The 13,062-nt window shown below is 44.0% G+C and overlaps 1 protein-coding gene and 1 non-coding gene across 2 annotated transcripts in view; both read left to right on the forward strand.

Moving 5' to 3' along the window:
- The window catches only part of LOC126088250 (irregular chiasm C-roughest protein), a 379,377-nt gene that overhangs the window by 273,199 nt on the left and 93,116 nt on the right, over window positions 1–13,062 (forward strand). The gene's annotated exons all lie outside the window — the stretch shown is intronic.
- Trnas-gga (transfer RNA serine (anticodon GGA)) lies at window positions 7,203–7,286 on the forward strand. Its single transcript is given in 2 exon segments — window positions 7,203–7,242; window positions 7,252–7,286. It is a non-coding gene; the product is annotated as a tRNA-Ser (tRNA).

Genomic DNA, 13,062 nt, shown 5'->3' on the forward strand with positions numbered 1-13,062 from the left:
TAACCTTTTGTTTCCAGTTCGAAGTGATGAAATAGTGTTTCATCACCTGTGACGATGTTCGAAAAAATATTTTCCCTATTATCCTGGTAAAGGGGAAGACATTCCGCACAGAAGGTCCTTCGTTATCTTAGGAGGCGAGGAACCCAGCAAGCACACTCCTCTTAGAATCAACAGTCGTGGATGAGCAGTGAACTCTACCAACAGAGAACGTCCAGTTGAGCAGCGAGGTGTTTGGTTGTGATCGTTCCATCACCACGAATGAGAAGGACCGCACGTTCAAACATTACAGGAGTCACAATTATAAGTGGCCGGCTAGAAAGCGAGATATGGAACAGCTTTTCGGCCGGCCGGAGTGGCCGTGCGGTTCTAGGCGCTGCAGTCTGAAGCCGAGCGGCCGCTACGATCGCAGGTTCGAATCTTGCCTCGGGCGTGGATGTGTGTGATGTCCTTAGGTTATTTAGGTTTAATTGGTTCTAAGTTCTAGGCGACTGATGACCTCAGAAGTTAAGTCGCATAGTGCTCAGAGCCATTTGAACCATTTTTGAACAGCTTTGCGGGACCTTGTTGTGATAATGGTAGTCGCTTCACCAGACGACTAATCATGACTTCCTTCAATGCGAGTTCTTTGTAAACATAGTTCAAACGCCTATGAACATCTATGATGCTCTGGTTTTCTCCAAAAGATACTTAGTGACCGCTCTCTGCTTCGAAAGCATCTATGTTACAGACATTATTTTCAGTTCCACATATAGCGCCGCGACTTACCATTACTACAAGAAACTATAGGGACTGAAGCGCGAATATTCCACGTCCCAAAATAAGTTCTGCGTTTTTTCAATTTAAATTGCTCGAGAGCGAAAGGTGTTGCATTACGTATTTACAGCCTCTCGTACCAGACTGCAAGGCTTTGGCACGTATGTGAAAATATTTACTTATACTGGTATTATTATCATTTCCAGTAATTTTACGGTGACTTCCGCAAAGCAACACATTAAGCTGCCTTTACGAAGATCTAGGGGCCATTTCGCTTAGGTGTGGTTGGTGTATATGTGGGGCCTTAATTTAAATGCCGCATTTGTCCGTGGGGAATTCAGATGCAATACTTCTGTTTGAGATACGTTCTGCCCTAACAGTAAGAAGAGAACCACCACGCGGTGATGCAAAGCTGTGAGCACCAACTGTGAACAAAAGTCGTTGAAATCTTCAACGCTCTAGGCTGGCTAGTGCGTGTGAGTGGGAAAGCCAAATCCCTTTAGAAAAAGAAAATTCTACCCACAAAACGATCAGATTCTTCATCAGATTACTGCGATCATTCCTTCCTGGATAGTGGTAATGGCATGGTTATTGAGGCGTAGCGCCGTATACCGATCCTGCCGTGAAGGCGGTTAAGTGGGAGATGTGTCAAAGAGTGTATAGTGACTGATGGTGACGCGAGACTGGACGCGCACGTAGTTTATGTATCAGCCGAAAGAGGACAATATTGGATAGGGGGACTGTGATTTTAGTTTCTATTGTGACCACTAGAGTGCACTAAAGAAATAGAATGTTTTTCGTAAACTGTTCTAGTATTTTCATAAGGTGTTATTATGTCTTTTTTTTTTGCATAAAATGTTATAAATGTGTTTTAGCAGTATGAATGATGCGTGAGTGTGGATAAGGTTAATATGAAGATAACTGTTTAACGAGTTATGTAGTGGGATTTAGTATGGGAACATTTCGAAGAAGTATGGATGTGGACAAAGAGGATTTTTATAGAATAGATTTGTAAAGTAAGTTTATGGTAAAGGGAAAGTTAATTCAGGTATAAATAACAATAGTAAATCACTTTATGCATAAACAATACTTCAGTATATTAGATAATTACGTCGGGAAAAAGTGCGGTCGTTAGGTTTACTATTTTGTGATTGGCTATTGATGAAAAGCGCGGACTGACGCGGGAGAATTTTGTTTTGCTATTGGCTGTTGAGTAAACTGACCAATGGTAAAGCAGTATTCTTCGCGCGCCTTTCTCTGCTGGTAGAGAAGACTTAAGATTATTCCAGAGAGGAGTCGGAGCCTAGCCATGAAACACTTCGGACGTGTGTAGTAGTAGTTGCCATGGAAAAGATAAGTTGCTGCATATAGCAGTGTTTCATACATCAAAAGTGTTGTAAAGTGACGGCATAATTATTTTGATGGATGTGTAGAAATTTCGGAATTTTTAAGTGATTTTGTGACGAGAAAAGACATAAATTCTGCGTGGCGTATTGAGCAGGTCGGTGGCAAAAAACTGTGACTGCATTAGCTACCGACAGACTTAATATTTGGCGAGCATACTCAATCAAAAACAATCCGAATTTTTGTAGCTATTATGCAACACCATAAACTTGCTAACGTCAGTGAAAGGTATTCTGAGTGACTGTGTTAAAACTACCACAGGCTTGGCAGTGATACTTGTCCACCTAAGTTTCGGAATATATTAATTTAGGACAAAATTTCCAACCTTTCATTTCGTGTGAAAACTTTCTCCCGAAACGTAGATTACTGACTTGAATTGCAGCCTGGTTCTCGTCGAAGTACAGTAGGTTTCGCTCGGCTTCCCTACTGATGATCTACTGAGACAATGTTCACAGGTAGGTGCAGGTACGTCGAAAAGGGACGACGGGGATGGAACAAATGGCTCTAAGCACCACAGGACTTAACATCTGAGGTAATCAGTCCGCTAGACTTCGAACTACTAACCTAAGGACATAACACATATACATGCCCGAGGAAAGATTCGAATCTGCGACCGTAGCAGCAGCGCGGTTCGGGAGTGAAGCGCCAGAACCGCTCGGCCACAGTGGCCGGCTGAACAATGGGAATACAACAGATTTGAGAGAGGCAACCTGCATCTTTGGTGACGAGAACTGCTTCCAAGACACTTGCGGAGAAGTATGGGTCAAATGTGTCACATACCAAATATGGACGAAGATTGCGCTGGGGCTGAAAAAAAACCATTTATGTTTGCGATTTCTGTAAATAATTTTTGATTTGACGTTCGTTTATGTAAGGAATCTTCAATTTGTAGGCCAGTCTCCCGTTCTTTAATGATATATACAACTTCATTAAATCACTTTAAAAGATTTTTTAGTCTTTTCTTGTGCAGGACCCATATTTGCACCCATTATTTTGGTTCTGTACTTCTTTGTCCACAGGAGAGGTGGGCTACAGAGTGGTGCAGCACCTATCATCGTGGGGAAGATCCGAAATGTTTAGCGAAGACGTAAATAAAGTAAACAGAAGTTTTATTAACTTGCAGCTTTGTCCAAGTCTTGTGAAGAAACTTTACAAGTGAAAAAACAGCAATAAGATCCAGCTATTACTAAAAGCAAACTATAGTTCCGTGCAGAGTTACGCTCCTGCTATTAATTCACGAGCGGACTGTCGAAGCTTGACTAAGGCTGAAGACAGTCGAAGACTGCTACTGCGACTGGGCCATGTAGCTGCCGCCGACCACCATGTATCGCAGCGAAAGGCGGTGTTTATAGTTGCAACCGCTGAAGGCGTGGCTCAGTGGGTGCGCATCACTGGATCCTCTGGGTCACCGCGTGACTGCTATCAGCGTCTGTTAGAAAGGCGCGTTTCCGTTGCCAACTGTGAGACGCCGGTGAGGGTGGCTACGATCTACGATATCCCTGTCGTTTAATAAATTTGTTATAGTGATCAGTGAAGGTAAAATATGTAGAATTTTCTTAAAAGAAAGTATCTTTAAGTCAAAAGCAATAGAGGATGCGGATATTTACACCTTTTCCTCTAATAAAATTGTACTGATGTACCGATTCAGTACCAGAGGCTATTGTAATATTACACTGCATTATGAAAAGCAGTGGGTTAGTAATAGCCATTAAGGCGTGCTTCTTATATATCTTCATTGTGTTATTTACTACATTGTAAGTAGGCTGTTTAGGTTTTTATGTTGGTAACGCCACGTAGCGCTCTATCTGAAAATCACTGACTGTGCCGTGTGCTGGTTTGCATTGTTGGAATCTGCCATTGTAGTGTTGGGCAGTTGGCTGTTAACAGCGCGTAGCGTTGCGCAGTTGGAGGTGAGCCGCCAGCAGTGTTGGATCTGGGGAGAGAGATGGCAGAATTTTGAGAGCCAGAAAGAGCAAACTTGTAATACTGGATATCATGAACTGTCTTTTGAACATTATTAAGGTAGATAAATTGTTTGTTCTTTATCAAAATCTTTCATTTGCTGACTATGCCTATCAGTACTTAGTGCCTTCAGTAGTTACAATATTTAGCTAGCAGTATTGGCGCTCGCTGTATTGCAGTAGTTTGAGTAACGAAGATTTTTGTGAGGTAAGTGATTCATGAAAGGTATAGGTTATTGTTAGTCAGGGCCATTCTTTTGTAGGGATTTTTGAAAGTCAGATTGCGTTGCGCTAAAAATATTGTGTCAGTTTAGTGTTGATCAGAATAAGTAAAGATAGAAATTTCTGAGTACGTTCAGTTCTGCTCAGCTGTTTGAAAATCAAATAACGTAAGAGGTTTATCAGCACAGTAATTCATAAATTTTTCTAAGGGGACGTTTCATAACATTAATTAAGACAACCTAACTTTAACCGATATGTAGCAGTGCAGACTGATTATACGGTGACTCTTTCCTTCAAGTGGACCGTTGTGAAATTGGCAAAAACAAATACACTTTCTTCTTCTCACTGGCACTGGTATACTGTAATCGCACGCCTGCACGATCCAATAGAGGAAACATAGCCCGACGGTCACTCGATGCGCCTGCAGATAGGGCGACCCCCGCTGGACGGGCAGTACATCACAGGGACAGATTCCCGTGCCCGGGGCGCCGCTGTCGTATGAGGGATCACTCTCCCCTTACCCCCTACCCCCGCTCCACATCCACATCGGCCTCGCTGCCCACCCGCCCCCTTCCTCCGACGTCGGCGCTTTCCTCGTGATTCACCGTCAGCTCCTTCCTTCCTTCGGTCTCTACGCCTTGCTCAGCAGAGTTCCCGCATTGTGCTGCAACTACTGGCAAGAAAAGATCGCTGGGGAATGTATGGAGGCGGATGGCGGGTGGGGTCGGGTGGGACGCAGAGATGGGAGAGGCACTGAAGGCGGATGGAGGAAAAAAATGTTTTCATTTCGTAAGAGGGTGCTCGCTGTTCCCGCCCGTTGTCCCCGACAGCGGCGGTTTGATCCTTACAAATGCCGGTCAGCGGCCGCCTTGCACGGACCGCGTCGCGAGCAGCGCTCTTTCGAGGCGGAGATCGTTCGTCACGTCTTCCGTCGTCGTTTGAGGTATGATTCTGACTGCACTGGGAAATGTGGCCCTCTGTGTAGCTTCCGTGAGAGGTTTAATCAGCGAGACCAATGACGTGCAAGATGCTGTAACATGGGCCTTCATGGTTTATGAAACCATTGTACCTTGTTCATTTTACATTATGTCCTAGCCTTTAGTACACTTTTTAATTTTCGTATTTTTACACCATAAAACCGTCTGAAAATCCACCTTAGGCTTCCAATTTTATTCATTCATTTATTCATTCATTCATTCATTGTTCCGTGGGACCAAATTAAGGAGAAGTCTCCTTGGTCATGGAACGAGTCAATACATGAAATTATAACACGATAGTAGAAACAGATAAAGTTAAATATAAGAAACGTATTCAGGCGACAATTCGTAAGCTTAAATAAAGAAAATCAACAATGTAACACTGGAATTTGCTTAATTTTTCAGCTCTTCCAGGAGCTGCTCGACAGAATAGAAGGAGTGAGCCATGAGGAAACTCTTCAGTTTGGACTTAAAAGTGTTTGGGCCACTGCTAAGATTTTCGAGTTCTTGTGGTGGCTTATTGAAAATGGATGATGCAGAATAGTACACTCCTTTCTGCACAAGAGTCAAGGAAGTGCATTTCACATGCAGATTTGATTTCTGCCTAGTTTTAACTGAGTGAAAGCTGCTAACTCTTGGGAATAAGCTAATATTGCTAACAGCAAACGACATTAAAGAAAATATATACTGTGAGGGCAATGTCAGAATTCCCAGACTATTGAATAAGGGTCGACAAGAGGTTCTCGAACTTACACCACATATAGCTCGAACAGCCCGTCTTATTGTGCGAGATGTCTTTATTAAGGCATGCATAAACAGTGGTTAAAATAAGTGTTGATATTTATTTTCGTTCTGTCAGGTACAGTCACAAGGGAACAAAACTAAAGGAGATAAGAACATTTCTAATTGGTAAGCACAAACAAAAACGGAAAATCAAAACCTTTGAAATGATTCCACTACAGATTCTTCTCACTGTCATTTTTCATAACTCTTGTTTACTCACCAGTTGGCCCTCCTTGTAACTGGAGACACTTTTGAATGCTATTAGAAATAATATTTACTAATGTGTCCATATATGCCTCAGAGATATTGTCCCGTTCCTCCACAGCGGCCTCTAGGACGCCCTGTAAGCTATCTGGTGGCACAGTATAACTGCCCATGTGTTGCAGAATATGGAGGCTGTCAAATCCAGCTGATTCTGTGCTTCACTAAGAAGGTGTTCACGAGATCGTGACGATAGGGGCTTGCATTTTTCTCCATCGTAGTGAATCCCGCTCCGATATGTAGCCACAATGCCTGCAATGATGGCGTCCCGACACTACACACGACTCGTCCTGCCATGAATTGGCACAAGGGATGGCTCGTGGTCTTACACGATTTCACCCCAAATATGACTGATCCGCCTTGATAAGGATGGAGGTTTACGATTCAGTTCGGATATAACCGTGTCCTCGTTGCATACAAACACTATTGTTGCTATTATCAGGGTGAAGATTGATACAGGTCTCATCAGAAAAGTGCGTTATGTCCCACTGCTGCGTAGTCCTCATTCGTTTTCTGCCCGTGCAACAGTAGCCCTTGTCCGAGCCCCATTTAGAGGAGGAGCCTTGAGAGGTATTATGGCACTAAATCTCTACTCATGGAGCATATTTCTTATGGTTTGTGTTGGCTAGTTGGAGCTGATGCGTTTGACTGGTTTCTGATTGCTGCCACACACAGATATCGGGCCTGCAGACCTGTTGTTTTTCTTCTGCGGCCACTTCCACGATGATCTTAAACTATTGCTGTCGCTAGAAACTTGTACCACGTTCTAGAAACATCACTGTGACTTACAGTGACAGTCGCTGCGGCATCCATCCGTCTGATTCCCTGCTCCAATGGGCCGGCCGGAGTGGCCGAGCGGTTCTAGGCGCTACAGTCTGGAACCGCGCGACCGCTGCGGTCGCAGGTTCGAATCCTGCCTCCGGCATGGATGTGTGTGATCTCCTTAGGTTAGTTAGGATTAAGTAGTTCTAAGTTCTAGAGGACTGATGACCTCAGAAGTTAAGTCCCATAGTGCTCAGAGCCATTTGAACCGTTTTGCTCCAATGGGGTAAATTGAACAGAGCGTCTGGTTCAAATGGCTCTGAGCACTATGGGACTCAACTTCTGAGGTCATTAGTCCCCTAGAACTTAGAACTAGTTAAACCTAACTAACCTAAGGACATCACAAACATCCATGCCCGAGGCAGGATTCGAACCTGCGACCGTAGCGGTCTTGCGGTTCCAGTCTGCAGCGCCTTTAACCGCACGGCCATTTCGACCGGCAACAGAGCGTCTGATCGTATGTTATTGTTGCCTTAACCGTCTTGAAGCATCACAACTCTCGCAATAACACACAATATGTTTACAGGTGACACGGTGGCCATAGACTGCAAATACTTCCCCCTCTCCCCCTCCAAAAAAAGAAATCGACTGTTTAAGATAGAACTATATTGCAGAGAAAAGAATGTACTGATATAACTACGTCTATCTGGATGACAGCGTTCTATATGAAAGGTTCTGCATTATGAGACATTTATTTTGACCAATGTCTTTCACATTAGTACAGGAATGTTGAAGTGTATGTCACGTTTCCAGTCTGTTTAGTGCTGTGTGAGAAGTGATGCTTTTTCCCGCATACATACGTCGAACATTTATACAGGATGCCATATTGCTGCACCGGGTGTTATTCAGAAATTCTATGCAATGTTCCTTTGGACATGCAGTAACTACAGCAGTTATGAAATATGTGGTGTCACCGCCAGACACCACACTTGCTAGGTGGTACCCTTTAAATCGGCCGCGGTCCGTTAGTATACGTGGGACCCGCGTGTCGCCACTATCAGTGATTGCAGACCGAACACCGCCACACGGCAGGTCTAGAGACACTTCCTAGCACTCTCCCCAGTTGGTCAACCGACTTTGCTAGCGATGGTTCACTGACAAAATACGCTCTCATTTGCCGAGACGATAGTTAGCATAGCCTTCAGCTACGTCATTTGCTACGACATAGCAAGGCGCCATTACCAGTTATTATTGATACTGTAAAACATGTACCGTCAAGAGCGACGTTCACCATTTATGGATTAAAGATAAGTATTCCACCAGCTACGTCAGTTTTTTCTAAGTCTAATTTCCTTGTCCTGTTCCAGACCTCACGCCAGCCTGCGTGAGCTAAAATGCGTGCCTTTCGACTTTCTCTAGTAGTACCGGGTTGGCTCTCTTGCCAACCCACAACGAAATACATGAAATGTATTCGCATTAGCGAATATGGGAAACCATCAGCTGTATAGTGGAATGACGACAATGGAAGTTTGTGCCGGGACTGTACTCGAACCTGGACTATCGCGGGCGGTCGCGTTACAACTTGGCTCTCCGAGCACGGCTCACGGCCAGACGCAAACATCCATGTGTCGTGAACCATGTGTCTTCAACCCGTACTCGTACATCCTCTATGTATATTCCTGTGCAGGGCAGACACTCTAGTTGAAAGTCGCTTGCCCGGTGTCCGTGTACAAAAACGACATTACAGTGAATGCGTTACTGTCGAATTACGATTCTATGTCGCTCTGGACAGCTGATGCTTGTCCATATTCGCAACTGCGAATAGATTTCATGTGCACTCATGTTCAGATTAAACAGAATACCTTGAACGACAAGAGATAGGTCGTTCCTATTCGTAGGACATGCACACTAGTAGGTTCTGCAGAAATGATTAGCATTTGAACCATGACCACCCGTGGGTTCAAGGTCAACATGTATATAGCGGCGCTATACTACACACCGGTAATATATGCTTGTGGCTCTCTTGCTCACTATAAACCGAAGGTAATAGATCAGTGTGACTTGGCAGACGTGCAGGAGGCCTCGCAAACGTATGCGCGATCCGTGCTGCCAAATAAGTGGGTTTGAAAGACGGCGCTTTATTGGCATTAGAGAATGTAGTGCACCCGTTTGGGAAACTGCCACTCGTGCAGGACCAAATATTTCGGCAGTGCAACGGGTGAGTGCAGAATGGTTCAAGGAAGTCCGTACGACACGACAAGATGGGTCAGGTCGCTTTACCCAGACCACCCTTCGAGAAGATAGACACCTCATCCTAATGACATAGGCAGGCCGGAGTGGCCGTGCGGCTCTAGGCGCTACAATCTGGAACCGCGAGACCGCGACGGTCGCAGGTTCGAATCCTGCCACGAACATGGATGTGTGTGATGTCCTTAGGTTAGCTAGGTTTAAGTAGTTCTAAGTTCTAGGGGACTGATGACCACAGCAGTTGAGTCCCATAGTGCTCAGAGCCATTTGAACCTAATGACATTGCAGGGCATATCTGCAACTTCCTCGGCTCTAGCACAATAGTGGAGCAATGTAACACACCGTACACTATCAGGAGTTACCCTTTATTACGTACGCGTCTTCCACGTCTACGTCTACATTTGACGAACGTGAGGAAACAAGCTAGACAACCATGGTTTGAGGAACGACGTCACTGAGAACAGTAATGGCATCAGTTCGGTCGAATACAAGTTCTCTTTGTTTGGAGATTATGGCCGCATTTTAGCTCGCCGCAGGCAGGGGGAGTGGCATCACAATGACTGCATTCGCACGAGACATATAGCGCCAAATCGAGGTGCGGGGTGTTATTGGGTGCAACCACAATTCACAGACGATGCATGTCTAGGGCACTGTGACCAGTACGACCCACGTGAATGACGCCCTGCCACCAGATAGCCGTACCCTTTCCGCACGACACTGCACGTGCCATTTTTCAGCAAGCCAATACACGGCCACATGCTGCTGCAAGAACACATGCCTTCGAGGTGCCACATTATGTCAGTCTTTTGCCCTGGTCCACCGGATCATCAGACTTGTCAACAATCGAAAATGCGTGGGATATGTTGAAACGACGGGTGCAATGCCGTGACCCAATGCCGACCATCACAGATGAACTTTAGAATCAGGCTATACCATAGGACGCCATTCGCGCCTTATACCCGTCGGCGCCATCACGCATAGAACGCTGTCAGGGCCCATAGCGCCCACTGTGCCTGCTAGGCAACAGGACAGTTGCCAATTATTTCTGCAGAACAAACTAATGTCCATTACCTGTGAATATGAATGTCCTATCTCTAGTCGTTCAAGGTGTTCTGTTTTTTCTGATCTTGAGTGTGTTTACACAGGGTGTCCCTGGAGGAATGGTCGATATTCAGGGATACGACAGGAACGCTCATTTCAAGCAAAAAGCTTCATATGGACTAATGCAGTAATCCGAAAGATTTCCGAAATAGAACTCATTTAATATATTGTTATTTATTTTCTGTTTTATTCCATACAGTGTTACGTGAAAGTGTACAACAGCTAGCATTTTTTACAACATGCGCTTTACAAAGTAGCATTGTGCTGAAAAGGTTATACTTCGGAATATGACGTGACGGAAAACACCGACGCCAGTCTTCCGTACCGGCAGGAGCATTACCATCACAGAAGCAGTAAATATATTATACCTGCATATTCTGCATTAATGTAAATGTGTGGTATTGTAGCCAGCGCGCTCAGGACAGTTAACCTAAACTTTTGTCTAAGACACCGTCAATCCCTCGAACTTCACTCACAACTGGGTGTTGTGTGATGTCCTTAGGTTAGTTAGGTTTAAGTAGTTCTAAGTTCTAGGGGACTGATGACCATAGATGCTCAGAGCCATTTGAACCATTTGAACTTCACTCACAACCCATCATTGACCACTGCGATTTTAACGGGCTAGATTAATGGCAGAAAAACATCCAAGCAACGAAGCTGAAAACAACGAGGTAGCTTGGGCTAGAACACGACATCAAAGAAATTGGATGGGTAAGGCATACACGTGTGTGCTACTATCTCAAAAACAAATATACATTAGACGTATTCTATCTCTGAAACGATAGTTCCGGTATATATACCGACGTCGAAAGCTGAAGATGAAGAGACAGAGAAAGTATATAAGGGTATTGAAAGGGTAATTCAGTACATAACGGGAGATGAAAATCTAATATTCCTGGTGGACAGGAATGCAGTTGTAGGGGAAGGAATAGAAAAAAGGTTACAGGAGAATTTGTGACTAGGAAAAGAGAGAGGGGAAGGAATAATTGAGTTTTGTAATAAATTGAAGCAGGTAGCAGCCAATACTCCGTTCACTAATCACATGAGGAGGAGGTATACCTGATTAAGACCGGGTGATACGTGAATATTTCGCTTATATTACATCGTGGTGAGGCAGAGACTCCGAATTCAGATACTGGACTGTAAAGCGTAGCCAGGACCAGATATAGACTTAGATCACAATGTAGTGGTGATGAAGAGTAGGCTGAAGTTCAAGAGATTAGTCAGGAAGAATCAATACGCAAAGAAGTGGGATACGAAAGTAGTAAGGGGTGAGGAGACAGGTTTGTAGCTCTCTATGTCTATAGATACTGCAATATGGAGTAGCTCAGTAGGCAGAATAGTTAAAGATAAATGGACATTCCTATGGAGGGCAATCTCAGAAGTGGGAAAGAAAACCATCGGTACAAAGAAGGTAATTGTGAGGAAACCATGTGTAACTGAAGATATAGTTCAGTTGATCGATGAAAGAAGGAAGTACAAAAATGTTCAGAGGAATTCAGAAATATACAAATACAAGTCACTGAAGAATGAAATATATAGGAAGTGCAGCGAAGCTAAGACGAAACGGCTGCAGTAAAAATGTGAAGAAATCGAAAAAGAAATGATTGTCGGAAAGACTGACTCAGCATATAGGTAAGTCAAAATAAACTTCAGTGAAATTAAAAGCAAGAATGGTAGCACTAAGATTGCAACTGGAATTCCAGTGTTAAATGCAGAGGAGAGAGCGAATGGGTGGAAAGAATACACTGAAAGCCTCTTTGAGGGGGAAGATTTATCTGAAGTGATAAAAGAAAAAACAGGAGTCAAAAAGATGTGTGTGAAATCTTATGGGACTTAATTGCTAAGGTCATCAGTCTCTAAGCTTACACACTACTTAACGTAAATTATCCTAAGGACAAACACACACACACCCATGCCCGAGGGAGGACTCGAACCTACGCCGGGACCAGCCTCACGGTCCATGACAGCAGCGCTACAGACCGCTCGGCTAATCCCGCTCAGCAACAGGAGTCAATTTAGAAGAGATAGAGGATCCAGTGCTAGAATCAGAATTTAAAAGAGTTTTGGAGGACTTATGATCAAATAAGGCACAAGGGATTGATAAAATTCCATCAGAATTTCTAAAATCATGGCCAGAAGTGGCAACAAAAACGACTATCCACGTTGGTGTGTAGAATGTATGAGTCTGGCGACATACCATCTGACTTTCGGAAGAATATCATCCACACAGTTACAAAGATTGCAAGAGCTGACAAGTACCAGAATTATCCCAAAATCAGCTTAACTGCTCAAGCGACCAAGTTGCCGATAAGAATAATATGCAGATGAATGGAAAAGAAAATTGTGGACGTGTTAGATGAGTATCAGTTCTGCTTCAGGAAAGGCAAAGGCATCAGAGAGGCAACGCTGACATTGCGGTTGATAATGGAAGCAAGACTTAAGAAAAATCAAGACACGTTCATAAGCTTTGTCGACCTGGAAAAAGCGTTCCATAACGTAAAGTGATGCAAGATGTTCTAAATCCTGTAAGCTATAGGGACAGATGGTAATATACAAGAGCCAAGAGGCTCTAATAAGAATCGACAACC

The sequence above is a fragment of the Schistocerca cancellata genome, chromosome 6, assembly GCF_023864275.1.
Source record: "Schistocerca cancellata isolate TAMUIC-IGC-003103 chromosome 6, iqSchCanc2.1, whole genome shotgun sequence".
NCBI classification, from domain to species: Eukaryota; Metazoa; Arthropoda; class Insecta; order Orthoptera; family Acrididae; genus Schistocerca; species Schistocerca cancellata.